This window comes from Gavia stellata, chromosome 20, assembly GCF_030936135.1.
Source record: "Gavia stellata isolate bGavSte3 chromosome 20, bGavSte3.hap2, whole genome shotgun sequence".
Taxonomy (NCBI): Eukaryota; Metazoa; Chordata; class Aves; order Gaviiformes; family Gaviidae; genus Gavia; species Gavia stellata.
Genome location: NC_082613.1, coordinates 17,384,638 through 17,405,221, shown reverse-complemented (window position 1 = coordinate 17,405,221; position 20,584 = coordinate 17,384,638). Strand labels below are relative to the sequence as shown.

General features: G+C 44.6%; 1 protein-coding gene across 2 annotated transcripts in view; it reads right to left on the bottom strand.

Moving 5' to 3' along the window:
* The window catches only part of NDRG3 (NDRG family member 3), a 68,913-nt gene extending 48,891 nt beyond the window's left edge, over window positions 1–20,022 (bottom strand). For both annotated transcript variants that reach the window (XM_059827327.1, XM_059827328.1), the window contains exon 1: window positions 19,993–20,022. The gene's annotated coding sequence lies outside the window, so the exon portion shown is untranslated. The remainder of the gene's footprint in view (window positions 1–19,992) is intronic.
* Between the last annotated feature and the right edge of the window lie 562 nt (window positions 20,023–20,584).

Genomic DNA, 20,584 nt, shown 5'->3' with positions numbered 1-20,584 from the left:
GATGTGGGTGCACAACTCTGAGCAGCCCGAGTCCCAGAAGAGCGTAGGAGGGGACACAAGGGAACCAACCACTGCCGTTTCATAAGCTTTTATGACCAAGTGGCATTTTACCCAAAATAAAAAACAAGGAGCTCCTTCTGACGATGGGCCTGAGCTCTGTTGATCATTGCCACTCGTAGCTGCTCAAGTAATTTGTCACCCTTGACCGGCCCATGGAGCAGTGTTTAATAATCTCAGTACAGCCTCATGGAAATCTCTAGGGTCTGATTCCTGGCCATCAGTAACTGATTTCAAATCACTATTCATAAGAATGACTTCTGTTTGAAGTAAATTATAAAACTACATATAAAGTAGATACCTAGTATCTTCAGAAGGAAAGTGATGTTTTCCATCAAATTAGGAATGCCTTTCTGAAAGTAGGTGGAGGCCAAAGGAGGACGACACTCTGTACCAAATATTCCTTCTGAAATTTTGTCAAATACGGCCTAAGGAGGACTCTCTGACCTAACTACTGGGTGCCATGTGCGCCCAAACCCAGTTTACCCTCCACAGATTCCAATGGCTGTTCTTGGCTCTGGATGCTTGCAAGTTTACACCTTCCTGCAAAAGCCCTGGCCATCAGTGCCCAAGATCTGCCAAAGTCTGACAGACACATCCTCTTGAAAGTGCTTCCTGCCCTGGTGAGATCTTGTCCCTCCAAATCCAAGCCCCGTTGCACTGTAGGCAGGAAAGAACTTCTGTTTCCCTTTTCCTCCATGCTTCTTCCCCTCCCTTTCCTCATTCATCCCCACACTGATTCACGTTAAAATTTGTGTGGTCAAAGTTAGAAGCCGAAGCTATCTAGTGAGTGGACTGGACTGGGTAAACAACTTATACCAAGAAAAGAACAGTTTTTACAAAGGTAGGTTGAATCTGCATAGATTTTGCTGAAATATCTCTCCTGTAAAAGTCATCTTTTCTTTTTTCCTCACCCAAACTTCTCCAAACCAAAGTCCATGGTGTAGACCAACTCAGAGTTTAGCTTCCATTAAGAAATGACAGTGTAAGTTAAGGTGATTCCTATTAAGTGAAATTCAGTTTCGTATACTTCGGGATACAGCAAAAACATTCACAAGCTTAAGAGAGCTTCACATCACGTATCTGAGAGTGGAAATCCATGATACCACAGACACTCCAACTAGGACATGTAGTTATTGTAAGCAAAGCCCTGAAGATGTTAAAACACAAAGATTTTACTTCTCTCAAAAGTAGCTGAAGATCTCAATACAAGTGACTTAGTTTCAATACTCTAGTTATGAATGAAGCTGAGTCATCACATGGGGTTCACATTTAACCCCCCCACATTTAGAAAGACTTGGTTACAACAGATTAATTCCTGATTTCATTCCTTAGAAACCAGATGGGACGAGGAGGACATACCACACCAAGGCGACAGTGAAGGATAAAGCTGACTACACCAAAGTTTAAGACTAATTCCTCAAGTAAGAAGTACTAAGAAGAAGTTTCTCAGAAGTCTGTTCACAGCCTCTTCTGCAGATCAAGATGGCACGACAGAGACTCTGCAAGGTTTCCATTTACGGGATCCGAATGCAATCGCAGAACAATGTAGGCTGGAAGGGAACTCTGAAGGTCATTCTGGCACAATCTCCTTCTCCAAGCAGGAATAATTTCAAAGCTGGATCCAGTTGCTCAAGGCCTTACAGATTTGAGAATCTCTAAGGCTGTTGATTCCAGCATTACACACCACTCATCACAAAAATTATTACCTTTTATTCAAGGGGAATTTCCCTTGCTGCAAGTGGAAGGCAGATGTATAAATAATAAGATTTTTAACCTGAAAATATCACAGACCAGAATAAAATGAAAAATGAAAATCCAAAGTAGTGACTGTTACAGCCACACATCAGCAGTATTTAAAAATTCCCTTTCTAAAACTGTTTAATAATGAATAAGGAATCAAGTCAGATACTTCACATTAAAGGCATAGATGGAGTAGAAATTCACCTCCTGGTAGATTTTTCAGGGCAGATGTTAATATGTCAAAATAACAGGTTTAATATTAAATTGAACCCTGCCCCCAAAAAATATTCAGTACTTTCCCGAATAAGAACACATGAAGAACTGCACAGGATTTGTGTAGTGCAAGATCTGGTCTGATACAGTTGAAGAGCAAATGCCTAGGAAACAGCAAATCAACAGCACCTAGCGATACTTCCTCTTTGCTCCTACATCTACGCATACTTCAGATGAGTGCCAGTCTCTCTCAGGTCCCGTAGAAGCTTCTTCCCCAGCGCACCGAAATGCCGTTGTTCTTTCCGAACACAGAGGTTATTTATTCTCAGGCTTTGTGCTGCAGAAAAACTGGTAAGGTAGCCTTACCCGTGAAATCTAGTTTGGTGCCTCTCTCCTTCCCCGACAATCACAAAAATTGTGAACACCTTTATCTATTATACAAAGAATACTCTTTCAACCCAAGATGACAAAACCAAAAAATAATACCCAATATTAAGTAACACACTCTGGAGGCTAAATCAAAGACGAACTCTTTCCAACAGCCCATTTCAACAGCTCTGAGCAGCCACAACTTTCCAGAAGTCAGCGTGTGCTGTCCAGAGAAGGACCTTCCCAATGCAAGGCCCTCAGCAAACGGCAAGTGTTAGAACACCAGCCCTGACCCTACAAAAGCCTGTTGATAACACCTTCTCTAAAGACAGGCTAGCTTGCCAACACTCACCTGGAGAGAAATTATCAAATATTTTCAACTGGTTTTAGTATTTCCTTCCTGTAACATTACATGAACATTTCTCCCATATTAACCTTTAAGCAGAATTTAGTTGAAAGACACCGCTGATGCAGTCATCTCAGAAAGAAAATGAGAGCCCTAGTTACTTCTGGATTGATTTTATTCACACCAATATTACTTTTTACCCCCCTCCCTTTCTAAGCTTCATTGCCTTATCCTTTTGGTGAACAGCAGATATATTTACCTACCCCATATCCAGTACTGCAGATTTACAGCCAAATTCTAAAGAAACCCTCAAAAGAGGTTTAAAGTGTTCTGAAGAAGCATAGTCATACCATAATGTAATTAAGACAGTATTAGTCAGGTGAATTGTGGTACTAACAGGTGCCAAACCCAATTGTAAAGAATATCATGTTAGTTTAAGCCACCATCATGGAACCAAAGCATAGATTCTCTTTTGAGCCTCCTCCACAGCAATTTAAGCTAATGAGTTTTAGCTGACTGGTGGAGAGGTCTAAGAGCACTCACAGAGCATAACACAATTAGTTATCTGTTAAGCCCCAGTAATCCAATTACTCTGGATCATACGTAATACTTTAAAAGTAAAATGATAATAACCCACCTTAGCACAGAATATTCCCTCACCACCTGAAGAGCCTGACTCAGCCTCGGGCACAGCCGTACCCTGCTCAGAAGCGAGGTGTCCCCAGGCAGACATCAGCCTCTCCCGGGGAGCAAGGTCCCCGAGGCCACGCGCTCACACTGCAGCTCAGCACACGTTACAGCGTACAAGGGAGGGGTTATCTAGGCAACACCAACAGACCCCCTCACTCCTCTCCCTACTCTTTCAACCTCCAAATATCTCAAAGATTTACAGATGGAGGTAATATCTTTTACTTAACTAGCTGAAAATAATGACAAGCTTTTGTGACCAGAAGCCCTTCTCCAGGTCAGGAACAGATGTTAAACTGAAATACAACTCAAAGCACAATTCACCTGAGCAGTCCATGAGTTTAAGTAAGCAATATGTCTCCTTACAATTAAGTAAAGTTTAGCGAGGTACTTTGAATCAGCCTAAAATGGCAAGAAACGAATCTTGTCAATGACTAGGTGAACACACCAAACCACAGGTAATAAACCACAAATAAATAGCATTTATACACTGGAACCATCTCCAGTATCCATGAATCCAAAATCTTCTCTTTTTCTAAACCCAAAATAACACTACTGCCACTGGTTGGTATTTTATTCTTGTATTCTTTCTTCAGTAACTGAAGCTGGAACTGCCTGCCACAACTGTAAGAACATGCCAACATCCCAACTCACTGTCAGACCAAGAGGATACATTAGCTCTTGCTGTCACAGAAGTTTTAATACTCCAGTAACAACCCCAAAAATACCAGCCACAAGGCTACGCGGTATGTTGTGATCTGTACAAACTGTATTTGCCTTTACTGGCTATTTCCACCAAAACACTTCGTTGAGAAGTTGCACCGATTTTGCCCAATGAAAAACGATCAGAAGGGCTGTTTCAGCCTGCCAGGCTGCATATCCCTCCTCCAGCATTTGAAAGGAATTCTCTTACGATCAGAGCTCTAGAGCTAAGCTTTCAAAGCCCTGTGAACAGCGTTCTGATGAAGTGTTAACTGCAGAATAAATCAGCCTAAATCCAGGGAACTGTTCCAACAATTTGTGCTCAACACCAATGAGAAAGGAGGAGGTCCTGCTCCCAACTTTATAAATATCTCCTTTTATTTTGAGCCTGCCACCGGCTACTTTCATTTGGTAGTCTTAGTCCTTTTATCAGAAGAGACAGTGAATAATGGGTTCATATATGCTCCATGCTGCTACGACTTCATATACTTCCATCATATCCTCTTCAAAGATATCTTTTTGAGCCCGAAGAGTTTTGATCTAGTTATTATTCTTTACAAGGAACTCATTCCACACCTTTGATCATTCTTGTCAACCTTTTCAGGATCTCTCCCAGTTTCACAGGGTCTTTTAAGAGCAATGAGAGCAGTACTCATGCAGCATTCACAACACGGGTGCACTATGGGTTTACACAGCAGTTTGTTTCCTAGTTTGATCACTATTATTTTTCCACAAGCATCTAACCTTCAATTTGCTTTTCCAAACACTGAGATAATATTTTGATAGAACTGCCTATTATAACGCCCAAGTTTCATCTATGACTGGAAAGCCAATTCAGAGCTCATCGCTGTAAACATACAGTGGGGGCTGTTCTCCAGGTGCCTTACTACACTACACTGAATCTAAAATGCTATTTTATCACTCAGTGCCATAGGATTTTCTCATGTTTCCTCAAAGGTAACTCTTCTATTTACTATCATAAATAATTTATTTTTTATCAACAAACAAACGCTGTCACCTTTCTTCCATTTATTTTTCTAACTTTGACTTCTCTGTGCTTTTGGCCTCCGCATTGTTCTCTGGCAATGGCTAACATTGTTAAAACACTGTATAAAACAAAACTTCCTCCTGTCCGATTTACAGGTAAATTGTTATTGGGTGTCCCAACAGTTCTCATGCTCTCAGAAACGCCAGTTATTTTTTACTCAACTTTTGTGTCAGTCATGCTTTCATAAAGCTTTATTACTTACTTTCTTTTCTCCAAGTGGCTCCTTTCCAAGGTGCAAAGTCCTAAACTGTTACTGTCTCCTCCTCTTTCTTCTCATTCCACACCTTTGCTCTCTCATCACCCTTATCTTTTCTAGTTCTCTTATAGTCGAAGAATTTGCCAGAATAACTATGCAGATAATGAGCTTCAGTGTAGATTTTACAGCTCTATAGAACCATTTTTCATGCTTCCTCAGGGAGATATATCAGAGTTTCTCTTTAGAAATGTGCCTTAATACTGCCACATACCTTCACAAACGTGCAGGCAACCTTCTACATAATGCCCTGCTTCCGCCACCACTCCCAGAATTGGCAATTTTGTTAAAAACAATTTTTTATTACATCACTTTAAATCTAAGCTGCTCATATTCTTCCCCCTTGACCTCAAGTTGATCTCAATTTTTTTTTTTTTTAAATTAGCCCTTTTATGTACATTTTCTGCATTTGTGTATGAGCTACACTAGGTTAGTGCCTGGTAGCTGCAAACAAAGAGAAAAGTGTCCATCCACTACAGCAGTGGAGAAGTCCTATACTCCTTCACTTGTTCAAGAGCTTCAAGCAAAAGGATGCAGTGGGAATCATTACAGGCTTAGGCATTCATTTCTTTTCAAAACAGCATGTTGATCCGATTTAGTTTCAGTAGTTCATCCTAATCTATTTTTAGGCTGTACTCTTGGTTTTCTTGGACCCTTCAGGTAATGCTTCTTACATCAATGATATTCAACACGGTAAAGTCAGAAGAGATCAGTTTTGTTCTGTTCAGTCTGTTCTGGATCATCAGGTTTTTTGTGTTCAAAAATCTTGTGGATGTGGCATTCTGGGACATGGTTTAGTGGGCATGGTGGTGTTGGGTTGATGGTTGGACTTGATGATCTTACAGGTCTTTTCCAACCTTAATGATTCTGTGAACTGTCTGACCCTCCTGCCTAGCACAGGATAACAAACTTCTCTGTATAATTCCTTCACTAAGCCACGCATGCTGGGATTGAGCTGTGCCATCTCTCTAGGGATCTTCTGAGTCAGCACTGAATAACTTTCCGTTTAATGAAGGTACCAACACTTTCCATTGCAGCCTGATACACTGGCTCCTGATACACTCCTCCTGTTAAATATTCGCCTCAGGTAGAGTTTAAATGTTTTGGTTTTCCTTCAAATGAAGCTGTAATCGGGGGAGAAACAGGGCACGAGGTAAAAGCACTAAGACCACCTCCCCTGCAATGACTCTGCAGCCAGTCTGGAGTAAAACAGAGACTCTCCCCTCACCACCGCTGCCCTGCAGACAGATTGAAAGCTGTTTTCTACCTTTTATTACCCAATCAACAGTAATAAAACTCGTTGCTCTTCATCAAGCCACTGCACGAGAGAGAAAGACAGCACAGCATTGCTCAACCAAGCTCCTTACTAGGCCAGTGGTGATGGCGATGACTAAAGTGTGTTAATGCAGGTGCCCAGCAGAAGAGGCAGCGGCTGTCATTTTTGAGATGTGACTGCTCATCCCTTAAAAATGATGAGTATACAGGTATGCCAGTAAAAAAAGGATGGAACTTTTTAACAGCTGCAGAGAAATCACTGCAGTCTTTGTCTGTTTGGCCAGATAAGAGAAAGAGATCCCCCCCTCCCGCTGCAACAGCACTCAGGAGCTTGGAGGCACCAGAGCTCCCGACCAGCTCCTGGGAGTGCAGCACCTCCGCTCCCCAGCACCCTGGCTTTCCCTGCACCTTTTATTCACACAGATGCTTGAACCATGCTGCAGGGATGCAGAGACCGAGAGTGCAGAACAAGTCCCTTGATCTACAGAAAGGTGAGTGCCAGTCTTGAAAGCTAAGGCCCCAAACCACGAGAAGTAATTTGGAGTCAACTGCTGCTGGGAAGACCTGGGGTTCTCTTAAAAATGCAAAAGAAAATTTGAGTCTAGTGATTTATGGTAGGATAAAAATACTTCAGACTTCACTAAAAGAAATGTTTCAAGATCAGGATTTAAACTCTGTGAGCCTTTCCTTATTGAAAGCTTTGACAATACTAAGACTGTATTCGCTTGAATAATTTTTAGGCCAACAAGGTAACTGATGATGGCTTCTACATAAGCAGTTCATTTTAACGTGGAGACATGATAAAAATAGCAGCATAAGTGCCATGTTTACAATCAATCCACAGCCCAGAATGACGTCTGAAGGCTAGAGATCTGAGGAAACATTAATACATCACGGCAAAGAAATCAAACTACAGAAAAGCAAGATATCTGCATTACAACTCTTCTCAGTTCAGGTAGTTAATGCTTAGGTCACAAATTAAGCTTTCCAAATTAAGCTTTACTACATACCAATCAGAGATAGTACAGACATTTATATTCTGGAGACCTCCATAAAAGGCTGAATAATATTTCAGCCTAAACAGCTCTTATTTTATGAAAATGAATACTGACAGTATTCCTCCTACCTTTATGTAAGTCTTAAATTCATATTCCTATTCTACTATGAATTTCTTCAAACTTTACTATACCACACAATGAACTATACAATGAACTATATTCTAGTTCTTAATTTTTCCTTTTTTTCTTTTTTTTTTTTTTTTTTTAAGAGAGCATAAGCTTCTCTGGCTGTTTTATTGCTTTCATTGTTAAGAAATTGCTATCTTTAATAAAGAAGAATAAAGCAAAGTCAAGGGGGAAAAAAAGCAGTTATCTTGTGAAAGGCCAAAGGAAAAACCTCCTGACAAAAAAAAAACTAATGCTCAGTGAATGCCTCCTTCATCTGTCTGAGAAATCCTGTGCAACACAATTTTAAAAGCTGGCATTTGAAGGCTGTCTTGTGCTTGTTTTCCAACCTCAACAAAACATTTTTTAAACAAGGAAAAGAAAAAAAAGATTACTTTTTTCCCCAGAACTAAACAGCTTCTGAGGATAGATGAGAAGAGCGGCTCAGCCTCCATGCCGCAGCATCACTGCGCACACCATTTCTGCTGGAAGCGCGGCAGAACAGCACTGCCTGGCAGCGGAGCTGAGGATGCTGTTTGCAGCTCGGCCGCAAGCAACATGAGCGCACAGCTCACTGTCCCTTCCAAAGGCCTCTTCTGCTCCGCCTCAAAGCGTTACAGATACCCATTCGTTCTTCACTATCAAGGTTTAAGTGCCCTCCAGGAATTCCGCTCCCTTGGGATACCACGGTTAATAAAAAAAAGCAGGATGACTGATTTCTAGGAAGTCTTTAGGGGTCACTGCACTGCCAAGAAAAACTGTGATCAGTGAGAAAATACAATTTTCTAACACCTAAAAACACCACCAAAAATAGAATGCGTTCATGTGGAACAGGCACAGGACCCCCCTCCTGAGTAACCAACTGGTGAGCTCTGCAAATTGTTTTAAAGACATTTTTATATTGGTGAGAGTGGCAGCATAATTATAGTGGCCTAGAATTACCCTTGAAAACACTTCATTTAGGCAATTACTACCAGGCATAACAATAAAAGCCGTTTCTCACAGTGTAAGCTGAATCACTATCAGAAGGGCTTGATGGGCTCATTATACTAGTGAAGCTTCTGTAGTACACACATGACCAGACAGCCCTGGCACTGAAGCTGTTCCTTCCCAGATTTCAACGGCCTGCTGAAATACATACACACAGGATCTATTATGTAGTTAACAATCCTCTATAACAGCAACTGTCAGGCTACCCAAAATTTGGGAATCATTGCCAACATTCCTGTGCATTTGCAAAGAATTCATGAAGACAACATGGGAGTGCACGTCACACAAAATGTATCAATTCATATTCAACATGCATGAACAGGAAACAAAAACAAAACAGCAAAAAGCATTTGGTAAGAAGGATGCAAGAAGTCTCTATCACTGTCTTGGTATGACTGTCTCAGGCTGGAGAGGGGCCAGAAAGGCTGCGTCCATCCACACCCAGTCAGGTCATCTTTATTTAAAAAAAAAAATAAAAAAAATCTTCCCTTTACCACCCAAAGTTTAGTTATTTCAGAAAGGAAGAATTTTTTTGGAGGGGAATGGTGTTTCTTATTCCCGCACTTCTACCACCTATGCTGTCCAGCACGCCACCACAGAAGTTCAGAAGAACCAGGATACTCCCCAAGGAAATCACGTCAGCAAAGGTCTCCGACTTCCTTGCAGGTTTGGGGTGGAAACGTGGAACACAGGCTGGCTGGGTGACAGGGAGTGCTGCAGTCAAGTCAATCACTCCTACGGCAAGGAACACCTCTGAACAAGAATCACACGCCTGAGAGAACACATCCACAGAAAAATTAGTCAGCAATTACTTGCACAAAGCAGTCTGGACACATATCCTCTTACCACGTGCAGTACATCCAGACAAGTGTATATTCAAATACAACAAATAACCTGAGCTAAAGGACAACAAAATCAGCCTGGCTTTAAGCCCCAGTAGCTCCTTTGTTAAGAAGCATTCTCCAACTGCAAGCATCACACTCAGCAATTGCACATAAATAACCCTTTTGGGTGCAGAAACCAGGAGAAATGCTGACACCTTATATTTTCTAAGATTTAGAACACTGCTGAAGAGATCAGAGAGACAGCTTTTGTGAGCAAGAGAGGTCACACAGGCATTAGGTGTTTCCTGAAGCTTTACTGGCAGCAGGACTTAGATTGTGTGTTGTTTGTGGCATTTTAGTAGAAGTTTTTTTCTAAACTTTGTGATCCCCTGGAATCACAGTCAATTTGCATCAGCTCCTGCTTCATGTGGTCAGCCCCATGAACCGAGTCCAGGAACAAAACAGCCATGAGCTCCAAGGCCACTTGTTACAAATGCACAAATTAAGTGTCCAAAAGGCAACGAACATCTGGGTACTGCCCAGCTGGTGCAGTGGTTCTGCTCAATGTGGTCAAAATAATTTTTTAAACCTTCACTCTCTTATGGCAAGACCTCACGTACTGCAAAGTTCCCAGGCCGGGGTACAACCGAGCTGCTACAGGACACAGGCTGTATCTCCACTCCTCCCTGGGGTTGGAGGCCTCACTTTTTTTTTTTTTTAATATGCCACTGAAAAAAAAATAAATAAAAATTACACTTAGCTCTCAAAAAACCCAAATTGCTTTAACTTCTTCTTGGAGGCAGAGGTGATCTGAACTTCTCCATTAACTCTTTTGTACAGACACAGCTACAACCTCCTCTGTGCTTTTGTATTCACTCTGCTTGAAAATTCCAGCCCTTTTTGCAATTTAGACATTTGTGTTGAAATCTTCATGACGATGGGCCAGTAACTGAAAAATTGCAGTTGACAGTCCTAGATTACTCTATGCTGACTTCTCAGTCATAATCAATCAATTATATGACACAGCAGTATGAATGAGCCGGGTACCAAACACCACAGAATGACAAATGCGGCAGTTGTAGCCAGGGAGACAACGTTACCACCGGGCATTCGCAGACTGACACCGGCAAGTGCAGGGTCTCACCAAGGAGATATCTTGATGGACAATCTTCACAGAATCACTAAGGTTGGAAAAGACCTGTAAGATCATCAAGTCCAACCATCAGCCAACCCCACCATGCCCACTAAACCATGTCCCACAGTGCCACGTCCACACATTCCTTGAACACCTCCAGGGATGGTGACTCCACCACCTCCCTGGGCAGCTTATTCCAGTGTCTCACCACTCTCTCAGGAAAGACATTTTTCCTAATATCCAGCCTGAACCTCCCCTGGCACAACCTGAGGCCATTTCCTCTTGTCCTATCACTTGTCACTTGGGAGAAGAGACCAACACCCACCTCACCACAACCCCCTTTCAGGGAGTTGTAGAGAGCGATGAGGTCTCCCCTCAGCCTCCTCTTCTCCAGACTGAACAACCCCAGCTCCCTCAGCCGCTCCTCATCAGACTTGTGCTCCAGACCCCTCACCAGCTTCGTCGCCCTTCTCTGGACACACTCCAGCACCTCCATGTCCTTCTTGGAGTGAGGGGCCCAAAACTGAACACAGCATTCGAGGTATGGCCTCACCAGCGCCGAGTACAGGGGCACGATCCCCTCCCTACTCCCGCTGCCCACACCATTTCTGATACAGGCCAGGATGCCGTTGGCCTTCTTGGCCACCTGGGCACACTGCTGGCTCATATTCAGCCGGCTGTCGACCCACACCCCCAGGTCCTTTTCTGCAGGGCAGCTTCCCAGCCACTCGTCCCCAAGCCTGTAGCGTTGCCTGGGGTTGTTGTGACCCAAGTGCAGGACCCGGCACTTGGCCTTGTTGAACCCCATATAATTGGGCTCGGCCCATCGATCCAGCCTGTCCAGATCCCTCTGCAGATCCCTCCAGCAGATCAACACTCCCACCCAACTTGGTGTCGTCTGCAAACTGGCTGAGGGAGCACTCAATCCCCTCATCCAGATCATCGATAAATATATTAAACAAGACCGGCCCCAAAACTGAGCCCTGGGGGACTCCGTTTGTGACCGGCCGCCAACTGGATTTCGCTCCATTCACCACGACTCTCTGGGCTCGGCCGTCCAGCCAGTTTTTTACCCATCAAAGAGTGCACCTGTCTAAGCCATCTTCTAAACAACCCCCCTTCCTTTTGTTTCTTCTAACACCATAACAGCACCAATAACATTTGCTTTATATAGGTATTATACTGTGTAAAATGCTGAAGAATAATTTACCATCTTTTGAAGCAATGTCTTTGCTGCAAACCAGAAGCCAACAGACCTGGTGGTCCCACAGTCCAGCTCCCAGCTCCAAGGTATTCCGAGTCCCCACGCACAGAGATCTCACAGCAGCATGACCACACTCACCTCTGTGGGGACAGAACTGAGAGGCCACTCACTGCCAAGTGTATGGGGTTTGGGTGGCAAGGTTTTGGTAGCAGGGGGGCTACAGGGGTGGCTTCTGTGAGAAGCTGCTAGAAGCTTCCCCTGTGTCCGACAGAGCCAATGCCACCCGGCTCCAAGAGGGACCTGCCGCTGGCTAAGGCCAAGCCCCTCAGCGATGGTGGTAGCACCTCTGGGTAACATATTTAAGAAAGGGGAAAAACAACTGTGCAACGGCAGCTGGAGCAGAGAGGAGTGAGAATGCGTGAGAGAAACAACTCTGCAGACACCAAGGTCAGGGAAGAAGGAGGGGAGGAGGTGCTCCAGGCGCCGGAGCAGAGATTCCCCTGCAGCCCCTGGTGAAGACCATGGTGAGGCAGGCTGTGCCCTGCACCCATGGAGGTCCACGGTGGAGCAGATATCCACCCGCAGCCCCTGGAGGACCCCACGCCGGAGCAGGTGAATGCCCGAAGGAGGCTGTGACCCTGTGGGTAGCCCACACTGGAGCAGGCTCCTGGCAGGACCTGTGGACAGGAGCCCACGCTGGACAGGTTTGCTGCAGGACTTGTGACCCCACGGGGGACCCACGCTGGAGCAGTCTGTTCCTGAAGGACTGCAGCCCGTGGAAAGGACCCACGCTGGAGCAGTTCGTGGAGAACTGCAGTCCGTGGGAAGGACCCACGTTGGAGAAGTTCGTGGAGAACTGTCTCCCGTGGGAGGGACCCCACGCTGGAGCAGGGGAAGAGTGTGAGGAGGAAGGAGTGGCAGAAACAACCTGTGATGACCTGACCACACCACCATTCCCCATCCCCCTGTGCCACTCGGGGGGAGGGGGCAGAGGAAATTGGGAGTGAAGTTGAGCCCGGGAAGAAGGGAGGGGTGGGGGGAAGGTGTTTTTAAGATTTGGTTTTATTTCTCACTATCCTACTCTGATTTTGATTGGGAACAAATTAAACTAATTTCCCCAAGTCAAGTCTGTTTTGCCCGTGACGGTAATGGTGAGGGATCTCCCTGTCCTTATCTCGACCCAGAGCCTTTCGTTACATTTTCTCTCCCCTGTCCAGCTGAGGAAGGGGAGTGACAGAGCAGCTTTGGTGGGCACCTGGGGTTCAGCCAGGGTCAACCCACCACACCAGGTGATCTGGCAAATGATTTGCTTCATCAGCCAAACATGAATTGGATGGAATACCTGTTGGGTGTTCCATCCATTTACTGCTAGAAGTAACCAAAACCATTTAGGGCATAAGAGCTCTCTTATTGACCTTTTTTTTTTTTAATTAATGAATGTTTCTAATTAACTATTTATCTTAAAAATGTCAGGAAAGTATAGTTTTGTTCTGTGGCTGAGCTAATCCATGTACAGATTTTCACCAAGCCCTGTGCCTTTCTCTCTGTCAGCCCATGGATAAAGCTCAATTGCATTGTAAAATGAGAAAAAAAATCTTCCCTGGCTTTCCTGAGGACCATAAGAAATGTATTTGGTAATCTTTTCATCCAAGCTGAAGGAAAAAAAGAAGTTGAATTTGTAACAAGGACCATTTCTTTGATGAAAAACATGTCAGAATGAACTACATGAGCAAAATAGCAAAGGTAGAGTACTATACAACAGTTAAAGCCACCTCTTTATCAACTGATGAGTGTGCGCTTGCTCGACACTCCGAACACTGTTATATTATTTCTCCAGCCATGGCAGAGACAAACCATGCAGCACCTGAACTGGCAGGATGGAAACGCACATGTAAACCACTCCCCAAGCCCCCATCTTCTACCACCTGGAAAATAAAACACAAAACCACATACAAGCCCTCCTCTTCTGGAGGGAAATCCAAGTCATAGAACCATATATTTACGCAAATAGAGTTTTTCTTTTTGCCTATGCAAAGGTAGAAACACCTACACAAACTGAAAAAACCCCAGACCTTATTGGCTAAGCAATGCATTTCAAATCTACCACAGCCAAAAGAAACTGTTACAAACAGAAGCATCTAACTTCAGTTATTCACACAAAGACAACCCAAAAAACCCTCAGGAGAAAACTGTTATTACGTATGACAACAGAACTGGTGAAGCTGGATATGAATTTTCAAGAACACACCTGAAAAGCCTATTTAGTGAACAAAAATTCATTAAAGACCTGTATTGTTTGTATTCAGGCAACTTAAAGGTACGCAAATCCCAAATAATTCTAGCATTTACAAAACCCTACAAGGGCATCGGTAGCAAAACTTGTGAATTCCCTGTTACATGTTTTTGAAATATTTATGATGCAATTGTTCCTAATAAATTAGAATAAAGTCCATACATAGGATAAAAAGTAATACTCAATCCCTACTAATTTACAGAAATGCACTAAAAATCCCTTCTTGTTCACTGTCTTTGTTTAAGAAATTCCAGATATCAACCCATGGTCAGATTGTTTTTCTGCCTCAGCACAGTGAAAACGTCCAAGAAGCAGTCGCAAAATCGATCAAACCTAGGTGCGAGTCATACACCAAGTCATGCTATTCCAACTACAGAATCAAATTCATGCCAATTTGAAATGAGAAGTGCAAGTCTGTGCATAGATACTTACACTGCCTTCAGTCTAGACTGCAGTTGAGCCTGTAAGGTCACCATTTCAATCACCATCATCATCAAGCATAGAAATATGCACTTATCCAACTGAATTGATTCTAATTAAATCCACACATTTGTATACTATCAGTACAGCAATGCTAAATCAGCATTAATTTATAATTTGTTGGGTTCATTTCCGGCCAGATCTGTTTCCAGACTGGAGTCACTGCACAGCCGCCCAAGTGCTGGAGGGGAGCATCAGACAGGGCTGCGAGGACGGGCAGAACCTCTGTTAGCAGGGGTGTTCGCGGGCGCGCGTTTACGGCAGTGACAAAACCGCAATACAAGGTAACATTCAGATAGCCGCTGAACTTCGGCAGCTCTGCAGCTAAAGGGTAAACGGGAAAGCCCTCGCCTGGACTAATAACTAGCTGAAAACAGACGACAGAGGGTAAGCATAAATGGCCAATTTTCAGAGGGAAGGAGACTGCCAGGAGCCTTTTGCAGCGCTCTGTTATACACTGTATTCATAAACAATGTGGAAGAAGGGGCAAGGAGTGGAATGAAAGTCTGCTGAGGATATAAGCTATTCTGACAGTAAAGAGAAGGGCTGACTGAAGACCTGCAGAAAAACCCTATGAGACTGAATAATCAGGAAATAAAATAACAGATGAAATTTAGTGCAAATAAAGTAGCAGTCCAAAGAAAAATTATCCTAATTTCACATATAGAGCAATGAGCTCCAAACTGATCATTAACATTCAGAAAGTCTTGCTGGAGTCATGACAGACTGATAAAAGCATCAGCTTACAGCCATTCAAGATATAAAAAATAAACCTAACGTTAGGAAATGATTAGTAATTAACCCACCATATAAAGCTATAGAATGTCTGCAGCTTAAATCCTGGATGCAGCTCCTGTTCCTTCATTTCAAGAGGACATAATGGAAGGGGAAAATATTTTTAAGGTTTGAACAGATGAATAATGAGGAATCATCAATTAGGCTAGGGTTCTTCTGCCTGGAAACAGAGATTACTGCAGTGACATATGACAGAAGCCTATAAAATCATCAGTTGCATGGCAAAGGTAAACAGAGATCAGTTGTTCACTGTTTCCAAACAAAAGCTAAGAGATATGAAATGAAGCTTGCAGCTGTCAAGTTCAAAAGAAAACAAGCAAAGATAGTTAGCACCTACAACATTATTTTGTGCTCTGGAAGGTCTCCCCTGGGATGCATCAGTGCTATACATTTAAATGGACTGGAGACACGCGCAAGTTTACGGAAGAAAAATACATTAACCGATAACAAAATAAATGCAAACAACATCCACCTCTCGATATCCTACAGCTGAGGAGAGACAAGAGGGCTATCAGACAAAGGTTTATATAATTTGCCCTCAACTTTTTGATCACTGCCAGGAAAGAACAGCAGACTAGATGGTTCCACCTGATACTACAGCTGTTCTTACACCTCAGAAATCAATTAAATCTCTGGTACTCCTCAGCCCTTCTTTGAACTCATTCAACTTGCTTACCTGGCAGAAGTTGATCTTCTGGGGAGATGGGGACACAGCGGGGCTGGATTAGTGCCCTGCTTATTTAGCAAACTGAACTGGTTCAGGAAAACATCCAGTAAATGCTGGAGGTGGTACAAGAGAGGGCAAGAACAGGACCAGCCCTTTTGCATGTCAACCAGTCATTAGATCAGTTTAAGATGTAACATGCAGCTTGACCACCAAAATACAGATGAAAGGAAGCAGCAGATTACCTATATCCTCTGTTCGAACAGAGAAAAGCCACAACTCCAGCTCTTGTGGAAAAAAAAAAAAGGCTAGTTTCACATTTTTAATCCATCTTGTAGTTATGAATAGAGTCTGGTTTATACACAATTGAATAGTAAGGGTTACTTTAAAATTAAACATCGCATTTATAACCTCTACTGTATTTATACTGTGTAAAGTAAGGAAAACCTCTTCAGCAAACTAAACCCCATTGTAAATACAGAAATGCATCCAAGTCTGGTAAGGACGATAGCCAAATGAAAACAAAGCTACTCCTTCCCATGCTTCCCATAGCATCAATTTGATTACTAAATTAAGTGGTGCTACAGCAGTCACAGAGGCCAAGGGGATATGACCAGATAGAAAAAGGTGAATGATCAATAAGAATATATTATTAAAAATCCAGAAAGTGTCATTTACAATTCAGAATTTACAAAAACAGAGCTAAAGACCAAGTGAGATTATTACCACCTCTCATCAACTCAGATTTGCACAGCAGAGGGCACAGTCACCCAGCCATTCCCATGTCAGGACCGAGTTACAACTGCTTAGCTTAATAACTGACCTGATCTGGCCAGAATACTGAGAATTCCCGAGTAAAAGCAATATAGAATTTTATTATTCCTTGCAAACCCCATTGACATAAAAATGAGACCACTGAGACGCATCAAGGCACTATCAGGAACATTTTCTTCAACATTGCACAGAGAAACAGTAGCAAAACACTCCTCTGTTCTCTTTTAACTATCGCGGATTAAACCAGGCTGTAATAATTACGGACACAAACAGCCTTAACCAGTACTGTGCAGCTGTCCAACACGAGGCTTATGAGTCGTAAGCAGCAGAGGCACATTTACTTATATCCAGGATACAGCTGACAGAAGATGAGCAGAAGATAAACCCTGATAACGGAGGGTTATGGTGTCAGCACTGCCTACAGAAACAGAACCCACCGAGTGTTTGTGAGAATTATTGTGAGAATGACAATTAAATAATTAAAAATTAAAATCCCTATTTCTGTTACACATGAAAACCAAACCCTCAAAAGAATTTTAGAGCCGATTTGCTTTCTCCTTTTTTTTTTTATTTTTGTGCTTAGACTATATTATGACCATAATTTTTTGAGCTTCTTACTGAAAATACCATACCTATGTATAGCTTTGCTATAATGTTTATATACTGAAAATACCATACCTATGTATAGCTTTGTTATAACGTTGTTATAGCTTTGCTATAACGTTCACCTTGAGCATGCAACAGAGGAATGTTTAAGAAAACTGTCCTAGAAGCATCTTTAAGAAAATCCCCTAGTATATCTTTACGGGACCAAAATATATGTTGTACATAATAAAGCCTCTGAAATCTAAATGTATCACTACACTTATGCCTTCCAATGAAAAACATTAATGTTCCTGTCATGTATGACCAATGTGAAATATGAGCTGCAAACAGAAGCACTGGAGGATTTCTGAAGGTGATCTGAGATTAGGAAAATGCAAATTAAACGGGTTTGTTTATTTCAATTATTTTTTAACCTTAGACACAAAATGAGTCGCAAGGAATATAAATACAGCCTCCAATAATGCTGCTTCCAGCAGTTGTTGAATTTTAATTTTATAACATTTCCAGCTTCTACATTTGCAAACATCTCAATACAAGTCAAGTACAGCCCACACTAAGTTTCTGCCCTCAAGACAGCCAGTTTCAGTGCCTTGTGCGCCACACACAAGCTAAGTTTCAAAATCCCAAACAAATAAATGAAATTAGAACAGTCATTGCCAATCCTGAGCCCCCTCCACAATTCCAGTCCAATGGCCAATGATCCAAATGAATCCTAGTGATTGCCTTGGTTCTTCAGGAGTCTACCCCCAATTCAGTAAACTCACATTTGGTAAGCTCTGCTCCCCTAGTCCAAGTAAGTTACTGTGCCAGAAAAGCTCCAAGTTGGTTTTAAACTCGGGTCTTAGCCTTTACAATACCTTTTGACTTTTCACCATAGACAGACACACATTAGGGATAAACATGGTTTGACAGGCTCCACGGTTTGGAAGAGTGTTACCCTCTTGTTTCTACAGAAAAGGAAAGGCAGAAGCTAAAGCAGTGAGCCCCCAAGTCCTCCTATCTGAACATAGCAGACTGACAAGCATGCCTGACACAGGAAGCGGGAGTGGATTCTTCTCCGCTTGTAACCCCTGTCGTCTCATCGCCTCAGTATTTAAGCACAAGGACTCTTCTGGCCTCCCCAGGTGCAACCCCCTGACACTTACCAGACCTTTCCTATTCTCCAGAGCAAACACACATGTGACTGAGCCACCCCAGTTCTGCTACAAACTTTGACCATGATTCACGTGCTGTGACCGCGCTGTATCACAACTTGATCACGCACCGGTTCCAGGCTCCTTGGACTTGAGAGGAATCAAAACCCAGATCAGACACCAGGCTCTCAATCGACAACGCAACACTCCAAGGTAGTGCCACTGAGCCAGCTGACGGCACTGCCAACACCTCCTCCTGGGAGCCAGTGACAGTGCTACACAGCGTCGTTTGTTTTGTAACAGCGCATTTTCTGCACGGGCTTTATAATGATCATTTTTAAGATAGTAGACGCATCTGGCTTTGCTACAATGTTTTCAATTACTCCCTGTGACTTACACTAAATATAAAAAAAGAAACGGCCATTGACCTGAAGTGATGATGCAAGTCAACAAAAAAAATTTTTTACAAGCTACGCCTTTCGCATTCACATACTGAGAAGACTGCACTGAATTAAAGAAAAACACCCTGTTCTCATTGTCCAAAGCAAGTAATACAACTGCGAGTTTTGAGATCTGAACACCAGAAAGAAAAGCTACAGCTGAGAGCGAGCAGAAAGCCCAGAGCACTCCGGTCCACTATTTACATGGAAAAAATCATCTCCGCAATAAAACCAGGGGCACTTGCGAGGTGTTTCTCTCTTTCCCCAACGAAGCCCGGTATGACGAGGGATTGTTTCCTAAACCCAGCTCCGCGAGGGAGCGGTACGTTCCTCCGGCGTCTCAGAACGGCAGAGGAGCGGAGCGGAGCGGAGTCCCCCCTCAGCGGCGGCCGCCGGCAGCAGCGTCCGCCCGGGGCCCCTGCGGGCTGCGGCCGCCTCAGCGGGTCCCGCCCGGGAACGGCCCCCGCGCCCGCTCAGCTAGCCCTCCCGGCGTCACCCGTCGCCGGCGACGCCCCGGGGCCGGGGAGCGGCAGCAGCTGCCGCGGCGCGCCGGGCTCGGCAGGACGGACGGTGCCCGCGGGCGCGGCCGCCGCAAGGCGCTGACCTCGGCCCGCCCGCCCGCCGCCGCACCGGCTCCCGCAGAGCCGCCGCGCAGCACCTGCTGCCGAGCGGCAGCCAAGCGCCTCAATGCCGCCGCGGCGGCACCCGTAAGCTGCGGAGGACGCGCGGGGCCCGCCCTAGGGGTGTCCGGAGCCGCTGCCGGCGGCGCCCGGCCCCGCGGGCGGCGGCGGGGCTCACCTGGACAGCAGGTACCTCAGCAGCTCCGGCCGCCGCGGCATGGGGGGCACTCTGCGCCTGCGCGCTGCGCCGCGGGGACGGCACATGCGCGGGGGCCGTTCGGGAGGTCGGGACTACAAGCAAGATGGCGGCCGAGGGGCGAGCCGGGGGTGAGCGCCATCTTGGGGGTAGTTCCTCTCGCGCCGCCTTCCGCCCGGAGGGCTGAACCCCGGCCGCTACTGCCGGGCTGCAGCGACCCGCCCGGCCGGGAGGTGGCGCCGCTCCCCGCGGCCGATGGCCCCGTCACCCGGCGCGGCCGCGTCTCCTCAGCGGCGCCTTCCCCGCCCCGCCTGTGGTGCGCGGGCCGCCCGGGCCCGGTTCCGCCAGCGGCCTCCCCGCCCGGGCCCCGCTCGGTCTGACAGCGATCGCGTGGAAGCCCAGAGCGGGACAATCACAGAATCACAGAATCACTAAGGTTGGAAAAGACCTGTAAGATCATCAAGTCCAACCAAAAAAAAAAAACCACCCCACACCACACAACAAGAAACCACAACACACCAAACCAACCCACCCAACACCACACAGCTCCATGCTCATCAAGCCACATCCCACA